Source organism: Bos javanicus, chromosome 15 (assembly GCF_032452875.1).
Source record: "Bos javanicus breed banteng chromosome 15, ARS-OSU_banteng_1.0, whole genome shotgun sequence".
Classification (NCBI taxonomy): Eukaryota; Metazoa; Chordata; class Mammalia; order Artiodactyla; family Bovidae; genus Bos; species Bos javanicus.
This window is the reverse complement of record NC_083882.1, coordinates 10,484,690-10,497,692: the sequence shown is the minus strand read 5'-3', so window position 1 is coordinate 10,497,692 and position 13,003 is coordinate 10,484,690. Positions and strand designations below refer to the sequence as shown.

At 35.8% G+C, this 13,003-nt stretch overlaps 1 pseudogene; it reads left to right on the top strand.

Moving 5' to 3' along the window:
- The first annotated feature begins 3,358 nt into the window (after positions 1 to 3,358).
- Positions 3,359 to 5,161, top strand: LOC133261601 (NADH dehydrogenase [ubiquinone] flavoprotein 2, mitochondrial-like; annotated as a pseudogene).
- The last annotated feature ends 7,842 nt before the right edge of the window (positions 5,162 to 13,003 follow it).

Sequence of the window (13,003 nt, the reverse complement as noted above, 5' to 3'; positions counted from 1 at the left end):
TTCAGTAAATGTAAAGTTCAAAATATTCCTTTTTTTCCCGCCCTCCCACTCATGGAATATTTTCAGTTTTAGGCTTTATTTGTTTATTCATTTGTTCATTCATTCATTCATTTTTCCCACCAACTCAACAGGTCATCAGGAAGCTCCTCTATCCAACACAGACAACACTGGAAAGGAGAACTGCAAGGAGAAGAACCTAATGTTTTATGATCTTCCTCATCTAAACTGAACTGTCACATGCAAAGAAGAATTAAGACTAATGTACAGTATTGTAAAGTAAAAAACAAATAATAATTTAAAAAAAGAATTAATGTAAAAAATAGGAAAAATGCTAAAAAAACAAACAAACAAACAAAAAAGACTAATGTACAATTTAGAGCTAAAGTTAGCAAAAATAGTCTCTTGTTTAAAAAACAGTGACAAAAGAGGCTCTTTCAAAGGAGAGATCACTTGAGGTTTTTGTGGCCTAATAATGTATATACTTGGAGAAGGAAATGGCAATCCACTCCAGGACTATTGCCTGGAAAATCACATGGACAGAGGAGCCTGGTAGGCTACAGCCCATGGGGTCGCAAAGGGTTGGACACGACTGAGTGACTTCACTTTCTTTCTTTCACTTTCGATGTATATACTAAATAATTTCTCTCTGATAATGTGTTGCTTCACATGGACAATAACTTAATCTGTGTAAGCCATATATAATCTGATAATATAATTTAAATCTTCCTCACAGACATCAGTTCAGCTCAATTCAGTCACTCACTTGTGTTTAACTCTTGCAACCCCATGGACTGCAGTATGCCAGGCTTTCCTGTCCATCACCAACTCCCAGAGTTTACTCAAACTCATGTCCATTGAGTCCGTGATGCCATCCAACCATCTTATCCTCTATCATCCCCTTCTCCTCTTGCTTTCAATCTTTCCCAGCATCAGGATCTTTTCCGGTAAGTCAGTTCTTCACATCACATGGCCAAAGTATTGGAGTTTCAGCTTCAGCATCAGTCCTTCCAATGAATATTCAGGACTGATTTCCTTTAGGATTGACTGGTTTGATCTTCTTGCAGCCCAAGGGACTCTCAAGAATCTTCTCCAACACCACAGTTCAAAAGCATCAGTTCTTCGGTGCTCACCTTTCTTTATAGCCCAACTCTCACATCCATATATGACTACTGGAAAAACCATAGCTTTGGATAGAACTTTGTTGGCAAAGTGATGTCTTTGCTTTTTAGTATGCTGTCTAGGTTGGTCATAGCTTTTCTGCCAAAGATATAGCTTCACATTTTTTGCCAAATGACACTTTCCTGGTTATTATTTGTATAGAGTAGAAAACAAAATCATTGTTTATCACCTGCAGCTGAAGGAATATATTATGTTTATTATACTTAAAAGGATGCATATTTAATTAAGTATGTTAAATGCACAAAATAATAGGCAATACTATTTTATATCACAAGAATCTATGCTCATACTCCTCAGAAAAAATAATTGTCATCTAATATATCTATTTAATGTTTACATTGAAAACTTTGGTATTATATTGGGAATGCATCTTATGAATATTAAGTATATCTGTTATATATGTTATGAATTAATTTTTTAGCTACTCATCAAATGATGCCCCAGGAGTTTTCTAAATGAGAATTGGTGAGTATAGAAAGCAGATTAATTTCTCATCTGTGTTATTCTGAGTCAAATTGCATGGTATGTTCCTCTTTGTGAGTAACTAGTGTTCTCTGGATATCCTGGAAAGGACGTACATTTGTTTATTATAATTCCATATGTAGAATGCTCTATCTCCAGACCTGAAATGTATAGCCTTACAAAATGATGTATTTATAATTAAGGGAATATTTTAAGGTTAAAACGTATGATTCATCACCTCACAGCAGTTTTTTTGGCCTCATCTGGAAGGTTTTTAGATGAAGTCCAGCTAATTAAGTTGAACAATCTCCACTTCTTGCCACTCCCAGAGTGGTGTGCTGACAGTTTCCTTTTATTACACTCTGAATGTTGGCATGTCTGTCATGAGACATTAAGGATTCATGGATTCACAAGAATTCCTTCAGAATCCTTTCTTTCTTCCTATAATGTCTGTTCTATTTGTCTCTGAGTTTCTCTACTAGTAAGATGATCACAGATGCCCTGCTGCTGCTAAGTTGCTTCAGTCATGTCCGACTCTGTGTTACTTGATAGATGGCAGCCCACCAGGCTCCTCTGTCCCTGGGATTCTCCTGGTAAGAATACTGGAGTGGGTTGCCATTTCCTTTTCCAACAGATGCCCTAGATCCCACAATAAAAAATATAGATATAGATATAGATATATGGATATATATATAGATATAGATATATTTATCTGTAACTGAAAACATTGCCAAAGGAAGATGAGCTTCCAGAATTTTATGGACTTTAATATCAGAATTAAAATTAATACCAAATACCAAGTTTTCCCTAATATCCATACACATAAGGAAAAAGCTTAAGAAAAAAAACTTCCAAATACCATCCGTGTATTTAATTTGCAATAAAATAGGACATTTAAAGATAATTAGGTAAAAAATGCTCACATATAGTAACAGAACCCACATAATATGAGGAAAGTTTAATGAAATAGGATATTTAGAAGGAATACATAACAAGGTATGCTTAAAAATATTCTATAATTGTTTTTAAAATGTGGAAGGAAGATGTCAAAAACAATTCAATCACAGACACATACAAATTATTTGTAGTCCTTGCTTGATTGGAACTATTTCAGGTGTGCTGATCAATAAGTAAAAGTAAATTATGTGAATTGTCTACTTATACATACCATAGTGTTTGAATGAGTTTTGATAAAATGAAAGAGGTACATAATCATAATGGCCCCTGGCTTGTTTTGTTTTTTTTTTTTTTAAGTATACAACTTTAGAATGAAGAGAATAATTTTCAAATTGTTGTTTTATTTGTTAACTAGCTATAACTCAAGAAGGGTAGAAAGCAGTCAGGTATTATGGTTTATATTGGAGTTTTGAAAATTAAAATTATAAGCCGTTTGCCCTGTGATTATAGAGTCAGAATTTTAAAGAGCCACTTGTAGGGCCCATCTGTTACAAATATCTTTCTTTCAGACATAGAAAGGATATCAAAGAAAACAAATGAGATAATCTGTTAATATGTTTTGCCTTAAACATGTGTTAAGTACATAAAATATATTGGTAGTTAAAGAGCTATGAATTAACTATTACTAAAACCTGAATATCCTGATTTTTTATTGTTTTTTATTCATGATATCATGCAATGATAATTAAAAAATTAAAGTAAAAACCACTTGGGAGGTGGGAAATTTGGTCCATCATGATCTCTATGGCTTTCTGGACCCATGGACCCACCCAGCCAGCCTTACCAGTGGAGAAGACATTTGAGGAATTTGTATGAGACAGCTGTGCAGAATGAAGCTGGAGGAGCATTAATTGTGCACAGAGATACTCCTGACAATAACCTAGATATTCCATTTGATTTCACAGTGGAAAACTCTTAAGAGGACAGAGACAATTGTTAAACAAACAAACAAAAATACGACTTCTGCTTTATTGACTATGCCAAAGCCTTTGAGTTTGTGAAACACAACAAACTGTAGAAAATTCTTAAAGAAATGGGAATACCAGGTCACCTTACCTGCTTCCTGAGCAGTCTTTATAGGACTGGGCATGGAACAGCAGACTGGTTCCAAAATTGGAAAAGAAAGATATCAGGGCTGTATATTGTCACTCTACTTATTTAACTTACATACAGAGTACATCATGAGAAATGCTGGGCTAGATGAAGCACAAGCTAGAATCCAGATTGATGGGAGAAATATCAATAACTTCAAATATGCAGATGACATCACCCTTATGGCTGAATGTGAAGAAAACCGAAGAACCTCTTGATCAAAGTGAAAGAGAAGAGTGAAAAAGCTGGTTTAAAACCCAATGTTCAGAAAACAAAGATCATGGCATCTGGTCCCATCACTTCAGGGCAAATATATGGGGAAATGATGGAAACAGTGATAGACTTTCTTTTGTGGGGCTCCAAAATCACTGTGGACAGTGAATGGAACAAAAAGATGCTTGCTCCTTGGAAGAAAAGTTATGACAAACCTAGACACATATTATAAGTTAGAGACATCACTCTGTCAGCAAAGGTCTGTAAAATCAAAGCTATGGTTTTTCCAGTAGTCATGTACAGATGTGAGAGCTGAACCATACATAAGGCTGAATGCTGAACAACTGATGGTTTTGAATTGCAGTGCTGGAGAAGACTCTTGAGACTCCCTGGACAGCAAGATCAAACCAGTCAATCCTAAAGGAAATCAACTCTGAATATTCATTGGAAGGACTGGTGCTGAAGCTTCAAGATTTTGGACCTCTGATGCGAGGAACCAACACATTGAAAAAGACCCTGATGCTGAGAAAGATTGAGGAAAAGGGGGCAAAGAGGATGAGATAGTTGGATGGTGTCATCGACTCAATGAACATGAGTTTGAGCAAACTCAGGGAGATATTGAAGGTCAGAGAATCCTTGTGTGCTGCAGTTCATGGGGTCACAAAGATTCAGAAATGATTGAAGGACTGAACAACAACACCTAAAAGGGCATAAAGCAGATGCTATGCTTCTAATCCTGGATTTAGCTCAAAGAAAAAAATGGGTGGCTGCCCAACTCTGCTATGAACAAGGTTGAAGAAATTTTACAAGTACCTTCAATAAGAGTGTATGATGTACCAACCTTTTAGACAATATATATTGCAAAGCCACTTGGAAAATATATTTAAGTATGCACTACTATGCCTCACATGCACTGAAAGTCTGACAGCACACTGGAGGTCATTTAGACCCACCCCACCCCCCCAAAAAAAAAAAAAAACACACTTGAAATAAAGTTTGGAGAGACAAACTTTTCACTCTTATAGAAGTGGAATGTTTAGGGGCTTGTGTAAACCCACCAATGGTTCAAATAAATGACAACTACTAGGAGGATCTGACACTTAAGGATTTTGAAGAAACTATTAATGAACTCAAGGCTGGCAGAATCCCGAAACCTGGGCCAAGGAGTGACTGCATCTCATGTAAATCAGCCACAGGTCTTACCTCTTTGACTGAACCACATAAAGGACCTGGATTTCTTGTACAACCAGGCCTTTAATTTATATTTAACTGTATAATTATTTCAACTGGAGAAATAAAGTATGAATCTCCTATCAAAAAAGGAAGAAACACTTGGCAGAATATATAATTTGCAGAAAATTGAGCCACATATATTGAGGTTCTTAGTTCAGCATGCATAAAGAACATAATATTTTAAAATATTTTCATATTCAATCTGTCATTTAGTCTATATCACCTCAACCACTGAATTTTCATAGAAAATTATTTTCTATGTATTTTAAATCTGATTTTTTAAGTCATAAGTCATTATCTCAAAATCTAAGCTTTATTCAAAAGAATTTCCAAATTTCCCAAATCCACATTTTAATATGAAGAACCAGACCTAAGATTCTTAAACTTATAACTTTACAATTTTTAGCAAAATCATATAATTTAGCAAAACTGAAAACAGGGAGAGCCTTTCCTTTGCAGCAAGGTGGAGGACACCAGGAAGTGAGCCCAGAAAGGAAGTACAAGAGAGAAAGTACAACCAGAATTAGATTTGAAGATTCTGACTCGTGCCTTGAAATAAAAAATTTAAATAGTAGATTGAGATTCAGTAAATACCTTGAACAGAGATATTTACCCTTCACGTAATTACCTTTTTGAAAATAAAAGAAATCCCTAGATTGCTTGTAGCATCAGAAATGTATAGTCATCCTCAGGAAGAATATTCAGAAATTCTTGCATATTGTGTATAAACTCACTATACTGAGAAATAAGGGGAAAGATTGAAGCATTTATCCTGTGGCTCCTATATGAGCGTTACTAATAACTATAAAATAGTAGATCAGAAGTTTCTTTTGTGAAAGATTTCATCCTTTGTTCTTTTATTTCTGCTGTCTGTATCATCCTTTACTTTTCATGACAGATAACAATCACATGTTGACATTTGAGGAGTTTTCTCAGTTTGCTTCCTGCCAACAGTTTTTAGGGTTGAAATAAGCTCTTCACTTTGTAGTCAGTATCCAAGATGACAGTATTTCTAATACAATTCTCTTGAAATATGTTGGGTGGTATGGGGAGGGAGGAGGGAGGAGGGTTCAGGATGGGGAACACATGTATACCTGTGGTGGATTCATTTTGATATTTGGCAAAACTAATACAATTATGTAAAGTTTAAAAATAAAATAAAATTAAAAAAAAATATATGTTGGGTGTCTTCCAAATCATATGAGGTTTTACCTCATTTAACACAAAGGTTTATATATGTTTTCCATTCCCATTCCTATATAATGTAAATTGTATTAATAATGAGTAACAAAATCTCAGTTCATAAGTTTCAAGATATCAAAGACAGATGCGATTGACAGAAGAGAGGAAATATATCACTCAAAGATGGATAAAATGATATTTAGGTCCTTCTTTCTCACTTTGGGAAAAGGCTAGTATGCTTTCAGTTGTACAAGGTGATGTTTGCTTCAGGTAATGTGAAAATATGGTTTTCTATTTTCCTTCTTTGGAATTTAAATATGGTTACAGAAATTATGTATGGATTTCAGATTTACAAGAGTGGGTGATGGTGATGATGTTGTAATATTCCTTAGCTAAACTGAAACTACGTGTTCCAGAATTTCTTGGTAATGCTCAGACTGGGTTGGCCACAAATAAAATAACATCTCATGTGTTCTCAATTACCTTCGAAATGAACTCTGAATGATAAACCAAAAAGCCTCATCTCTCATCAATACCCTCCAGCTGTGTAAATTCAGACTCACCCAAACTACTTCCCTTTTTTGAGAGCCACCATGTTTGTTAAGGCACCTTGACTTTACACGTGTTTTTCCTCTACCTGAAATCATCTTGATTGGCCTTTTCTTAGCTAATGCTTTGTGATATTTTAAGAATAATGTCATGAAACTTAAGTATGTGAGTTACACTCTTCTCTTTGTTTCCACATTGTTTCATATACCCTAACAAGGAATATATTTCTTGCATCTCACTTCTTTGTCTTCTTTATATTCTGATTGCTAAATGAAGGAGTATATGGAATAATTTATATGGAATTGGTTATAAATATGAAATACTAATTAACAGGACAGCCTTGGCAACTTGGAACTTTTATGGTCAGAGACTGCTGCCTTCCTTAAAAAAGAAATTTTGCTGCCTTTCTAAACAAATATATTTTTGTGTGGATTCTCCCCAATGCTTAAAACATTGAAGACATTCAGAAAATATAAAAAAGCAGAAAACAGTTTTAATACCAACAACAAAAATGGACAGCTAGACAATAAACTTCTGAAGCACTACACAATGAAAGTAAGTAAAATGTTGTTTAGGGCTTGAAATGTAACAATTTTCTTTATTATTTGAAATACCTGGGAAAGCTGCTGATATCTGAGTTTTGGCATAATAGAAGGGTAGAGAAAGACATTAAAGACAAGGAGGAACCATGAAATGTTTTGCTGCAAATACTTAATAATCATCACATGCAATTCTCTTACTAATGTCTAGTATTAAACATTGTGATTTAGAGTTTGCTCCTAAGAACGAGTCTATGCCTAATACATAATATGGATCCTTCCCGTACAGAGCTACACATTTAAGGAGTTATGGATATAACTCCACATGAAACTTTGGTCATCAAAATGTTTTATTTTCTCAGATATGTACCACCACCACCACAAAAATTAAAACAAATGCAGCCTAACGAGGCAGTTTTCATGGAGGATTCAGAAACCTATTGTCTAATTTTCCATACCCATTAATTAGCCAGGTGAGTTATACAAATAATGACTAAAAAAGCAATCACCTAAAATTGCATTTAGTATAAAGGATAGAATAAGTAGGAGTTTCATTTGTTCTACTTATGGCATTCCTGTACTGTCATTTTATATTCACGTGAAAACTCCATTGACAAGTTTATAGAAATTATAGTATTGGGGGATATTAGAAAGTCCTCAGATCCCTGAATACTTTATCATATACTTACTGATAGATGACATTTTTAATTAATTTAATTATTTTAATTGGAAGCTAATTACTTTACAATATTTTAGTGGTTTTTGCAAACTTATGCACAAATTACACCTTCAGTATTCTTGCCTTGAGAACTACATGAACAGTATGAAAAGGCAAAAAGATATGACACTGACAAATGAAGTCACCAGGTCACTAGGTGTCCAGCATTACTGGATATCAGTGGAGAAATAACTCCAGAAAGAATGGAGAAGAAAAGGAGTAGCCCTCATAGTCAACAAAAGAGTCCAAAGTGCAATATTTGGGTACAATCTTAAAAATGAAAGAATGATCTTTGTTTGTTTCTAAGGCAAGCCATTCAATGTCACAGTAATCCAAGTCTATGCAACAACCAGTGATATTGAAAAAGCTGACACTGAACGGTTCTATGAAGACCTAAAAGACCTTCTAGAACTAACACCCCCAAAAGATGTACTTTTCATCATAGGGGACTGAAATGCAAAAGTAGGAAGTCAAGAGATACTGGAGTAACAGGCAAGTTTGGCCTTAGAGTACAAAATGAAGCAAGGCAAAGGCTAGGAGAGTTTTGCCAACAGAGTGCACTGGTCAAAGCAAATTCCCTCTTCCAACAACACAAGAGAAGACTCTACACATGGACATCACCAGATGGTCAATACCGAAAACAGATGGATTATATTTTTTGCAGCCAAAGATGGAGAAGCTCTCTACAGTCAGCAAAAATAAGATTAAGAGCTGACTGTGGCTCAGATCATGAACTCCTTATTGCCAAATTCAGATTTATATTGAAGAAAGTAGGGAAAACCACTAGACCATTCAGGCATGACCTAATCAACTCCCTCATGATTATACAGTAGAAGTGACAGATTCAAGGGGTTAGATCTGACAGACAGAGAACTTGAAGGACAATGGACAGAGGTTAAAAACGTTGTACAGGAGGCAGTAATCAAGACCATCCCCAAGAAAACCAAATGCAAAAAGGCAAAATGGATGTTTGAGGAAACCTTACAAATAGCTGAGAAAATAAGAGAAGCTCAAGGCAAAGGAGGAAAGGAAAGATATACCCATTTGAATGCAGAGTTCCAAAGACTAGCTAGGAGAGATAAGAAAGCCTTCCTAAATGATAAATGCAAAGAAAGAGAGGAAAACAATAGAATGGGAAAGACTAGAGATCTCTTCAAGAAAATTAGAGATACCAAGGGAACATTTCATACAATAATGGGCACAATATAGGACAGAAATGGTATAGACCTAACAGAAGCAGAAGATATTAAGAAGAGGTGGCAAGAATACACAGAAGAACTATACAAAAAAGATCTTGATGACTCAGATAATCACCATGGTGTGATCAGTCACCTAGAGCCAGACATCCTGAAATGCAAATTAAAGTGGGACTTAGGAAGCATCCCTATTGAACAAAGCTAATAGAGATAATGGAATTCCAATTTAGCTCTTTCAAATCCTAAAAGATGGTGCTTTAAAGTGCTGCACTCAATATGCCAGCAAATTTGGAAAACTCAGCAGTGGCCACAAGACTGGAATAGGACAATTTTCTTTCCAGACCCAGCAAAGGCAATGCCAAAGAATGTTGAAACTAACACATAATTTTACTCATCTCACACACTAGCAAAGTAATGCTCAAAATTATGCACTGAGGCTTCAACAGTATGTGAACTATGAATTTCCAAATGCTTAAGCTGGATTTAGAAAAGGCAGAGAAACCAGAGATCAAATTGCCAACATCCATTGGATCATTGAAAAAGCAAGAGAGTTCCAAAGAAACACCTACTTCTGCTTTGTTGACTACAGCAAAGCCTTTGACTGTGTGGGTCACAAAAAAAACTGAAAAATTCTTAAAGAGAATACCAAGTGACCTTATCTGCCTCCTGAGAAATCTGTATCCAGGTCAAGAAGCAAGAGTTAGAACTGGACATGGAACAACAGACTGGTTCTAAATTGGGAAAGAACTACGACAAGACTGTATATTGTCACCGTGCTTATTTAACTTACATGCAGAGTACATCATGCAAAATGCCAGGTTGGATGAAGCACAAGCTGGAATCAAGATTTCTGGGAGAAATATCAATAACCTCAGATACACAGCTCACAACACCCTTATGGCAGAAAGTGAAGAAGAACTAAAAAGCCTCTTGATGAAAGTGAAAGAGGAGAGTGAAAGGCTGGTTTGAAACTCCACATTCAAGAAGCTAAGATCATTGCATCTGGTCCCATCACTTCATGGCAAATAGATGGGGAAACACTGGAAACAGTGACAGACTTCATTTTCTTGGGCTCCAAAATCACTGCAGATGGTGATTGCAGCCAGGAAATTCAAAGACACTTTCTCCTTGTAAGAAAAGCTATGACCAAACTAGACAGCATACTAAAAAGCAAAGACATTACTTTGCTGACAAAGGTCCATCTTGTCAAACCTATAGTTTTTCCAGTTAGTCATGTATGGCTGTGAGAGTTGGACTGTAGAGAAAACTGAACACCGAAAAATTGATGCTCTTGAATTGTGGTGTTGGAGAAGACTCTTGAGAGTCCCTTGCACTGCAAGGAGATCAAACCAGTCAATCCTAAAGGAAATCAGTCCTGAATATTCATTGGAAGGACTGATGCTGAAGCTGAAACTTCAAATATTTGGCCACCTGATTTTAAGACTGACTCATTGAAAAAGACTCTGGTGCTGGGAAAGATTGAAAGCTTAAGGAGAAGGGTATGACAGAGGATGAGATTGTTGCATGGCATCACTGACTCGATGGACATGAGTTTGAGCAAGTTCCAGGAGTTGGTAATGGACAGGGAAAACTGGTGTCCTGCAGTCTATGGAATTGCAAAGATTCAGACACGACTGAGCAATTGAAGTGAACCGAGGTGCATACTTCTTAATTTAATACAGGAAAGTAAATGGTAATATCTGTGTCATAATTGATGAAGTGGTAGTATAGCCAAGTATTCTGGATCTTTGCTGTTAAAACAAAAACAAAAATAGATAAAGCTACCATCCATCTGATAAAGTTGTTGTGAGGAGTAAAAAACATGAATTGCTAGGCAACTCCACATAATAATATATTTTAGGTATTATGGTTCACTTTTTTGTCTAAATATTCACCATCAGATTATTGTGGAAAGTAAGCTTGAATGGCAGTGGAGATGAGTGAAAACTGGGAAACTTTCAAATCATAGGATAGCAAGGCAGGAACAGAGAGTTGCAATAAAGTTTCAATAAATAAATCCTAGAACCAAAGTATGAGACCATCAGAACTGACTTGGGACTGCCAGGACCCAAATCATTTTAGACCATTTCACAGCGTTATATTCCAATGAGTTTATTGATCTTTTCAAAGTGCAAGTGAATGTCACTGAGACATGTCTGACTTTATGAGACCCCATGGACACACTCCATGGAATTCTCCAGGCCAGAATACTGGAGTGGGTAGCTATTCCCCTCTCCAGGTAATCTTCCCAACCCAGGGATCAAATCCGGGTCTCCCACATTGTAGGTGGATTCTTTAACCGCTGAGCCACCAGGGAAGCAATATCTTAGATGTTCAATTTTATCGTTTTATAAGATGATATATAATAGCATATATTTAATTAACTGATATGTCCCAAAGCCCCCATCATAAATCACATTTCATTGGGTTGCTTTCATAATGATGGAAAATTTTTTATCAAATATCAGGTCCATTTTCTTATTGTTCAGTCACCAAGTCGTGTCTGACTCTGCTACTCCATGTACTGCAGCATGCCAGGCTTCCCAATCCCTCACCATCTCCTGGAGTTTGCCCAAATTTATATCCATTGAATAGGTGATTCCATCCAACAATCTCATCCTGTTACCTTCTTTTCCTTTACCCTTCAATCTTTCCCATCATCAGGATCTTTTCCAATGATTTGGCTGTTTGCCTCAGTTGGCCAAAATATTGGAGCTTCGGCTTTAGCATCAGTCCTTCCAAAGAGTATTCAAGATTGGTTTTCTCTAAGATTAGCTGGTTTGACCTCTTTGTTTTCCAAGGGACTCTCACGAGTCCTCAGTGCCATAGTTAAAAATAAATTAACAGATAAATTGCTTGCTTCGAAAATATATGCTGAAACTATCTCATAAGTTTCAGGCAGAAAAAAAAAAGTTTCAGGCAGAAATAGTGATTGATAAGTTTGTTATATCTCTATCTTCTAACACAGTGATTGGCACATGGATTGGAGTCTATAAATATTGAATGATTTGATTAAAAAATAAAGAAATGGCCAAATGGAAATTTTGTTGCTAAGCATGTATTTGAATCCATGAAGTCCACCTTCCTTGGGTTAGTAATTCTCCCTTCTCTAATCTCCCTACCACGTTCTTCCATTCCTCCACTACAGTCATTTTTTCCCCTTCTATTCTCTTTTCTCTTCTCTACTTTTCTCCTCTTCTCTTCCAAATACAGCATGTTGAGTGGATAACTACTGACATGTAATTGTTACTATAGATTTTGAGTATCTGTGAAAAAGCAAATCAATGGCATGCAACCAATATGTATCTCACTAACTCTAAGTTTGTTCTAGAACAGAAAGTGGTATTAAACAACTTCATTAAAAAAAAAATCAGATTCACTATGTTTAAAATATAAGGGAAGGATAAATGTTTTCAAGTAGATTTAATGAACAGGATAACAAATTCTGAAGTTCTATTTAGCAAAAATATACCACTTCAGCAAGACTCTGTACCTATTTATGACCTTTATTTATCTAAGGAGCTGTCTCCCCAACCTTGTGTGTTGCTTGCTAGATTACAAAAAATCAAAATTTAAAAACCTAACATCTTCAAGAGCACTCAAGCTGTTTTTAGGAGTTAGCACATTTGTCTGTAGGATGTGGGGAAACTAACTGCCACTACACCTACAACTTTTCTGAATTG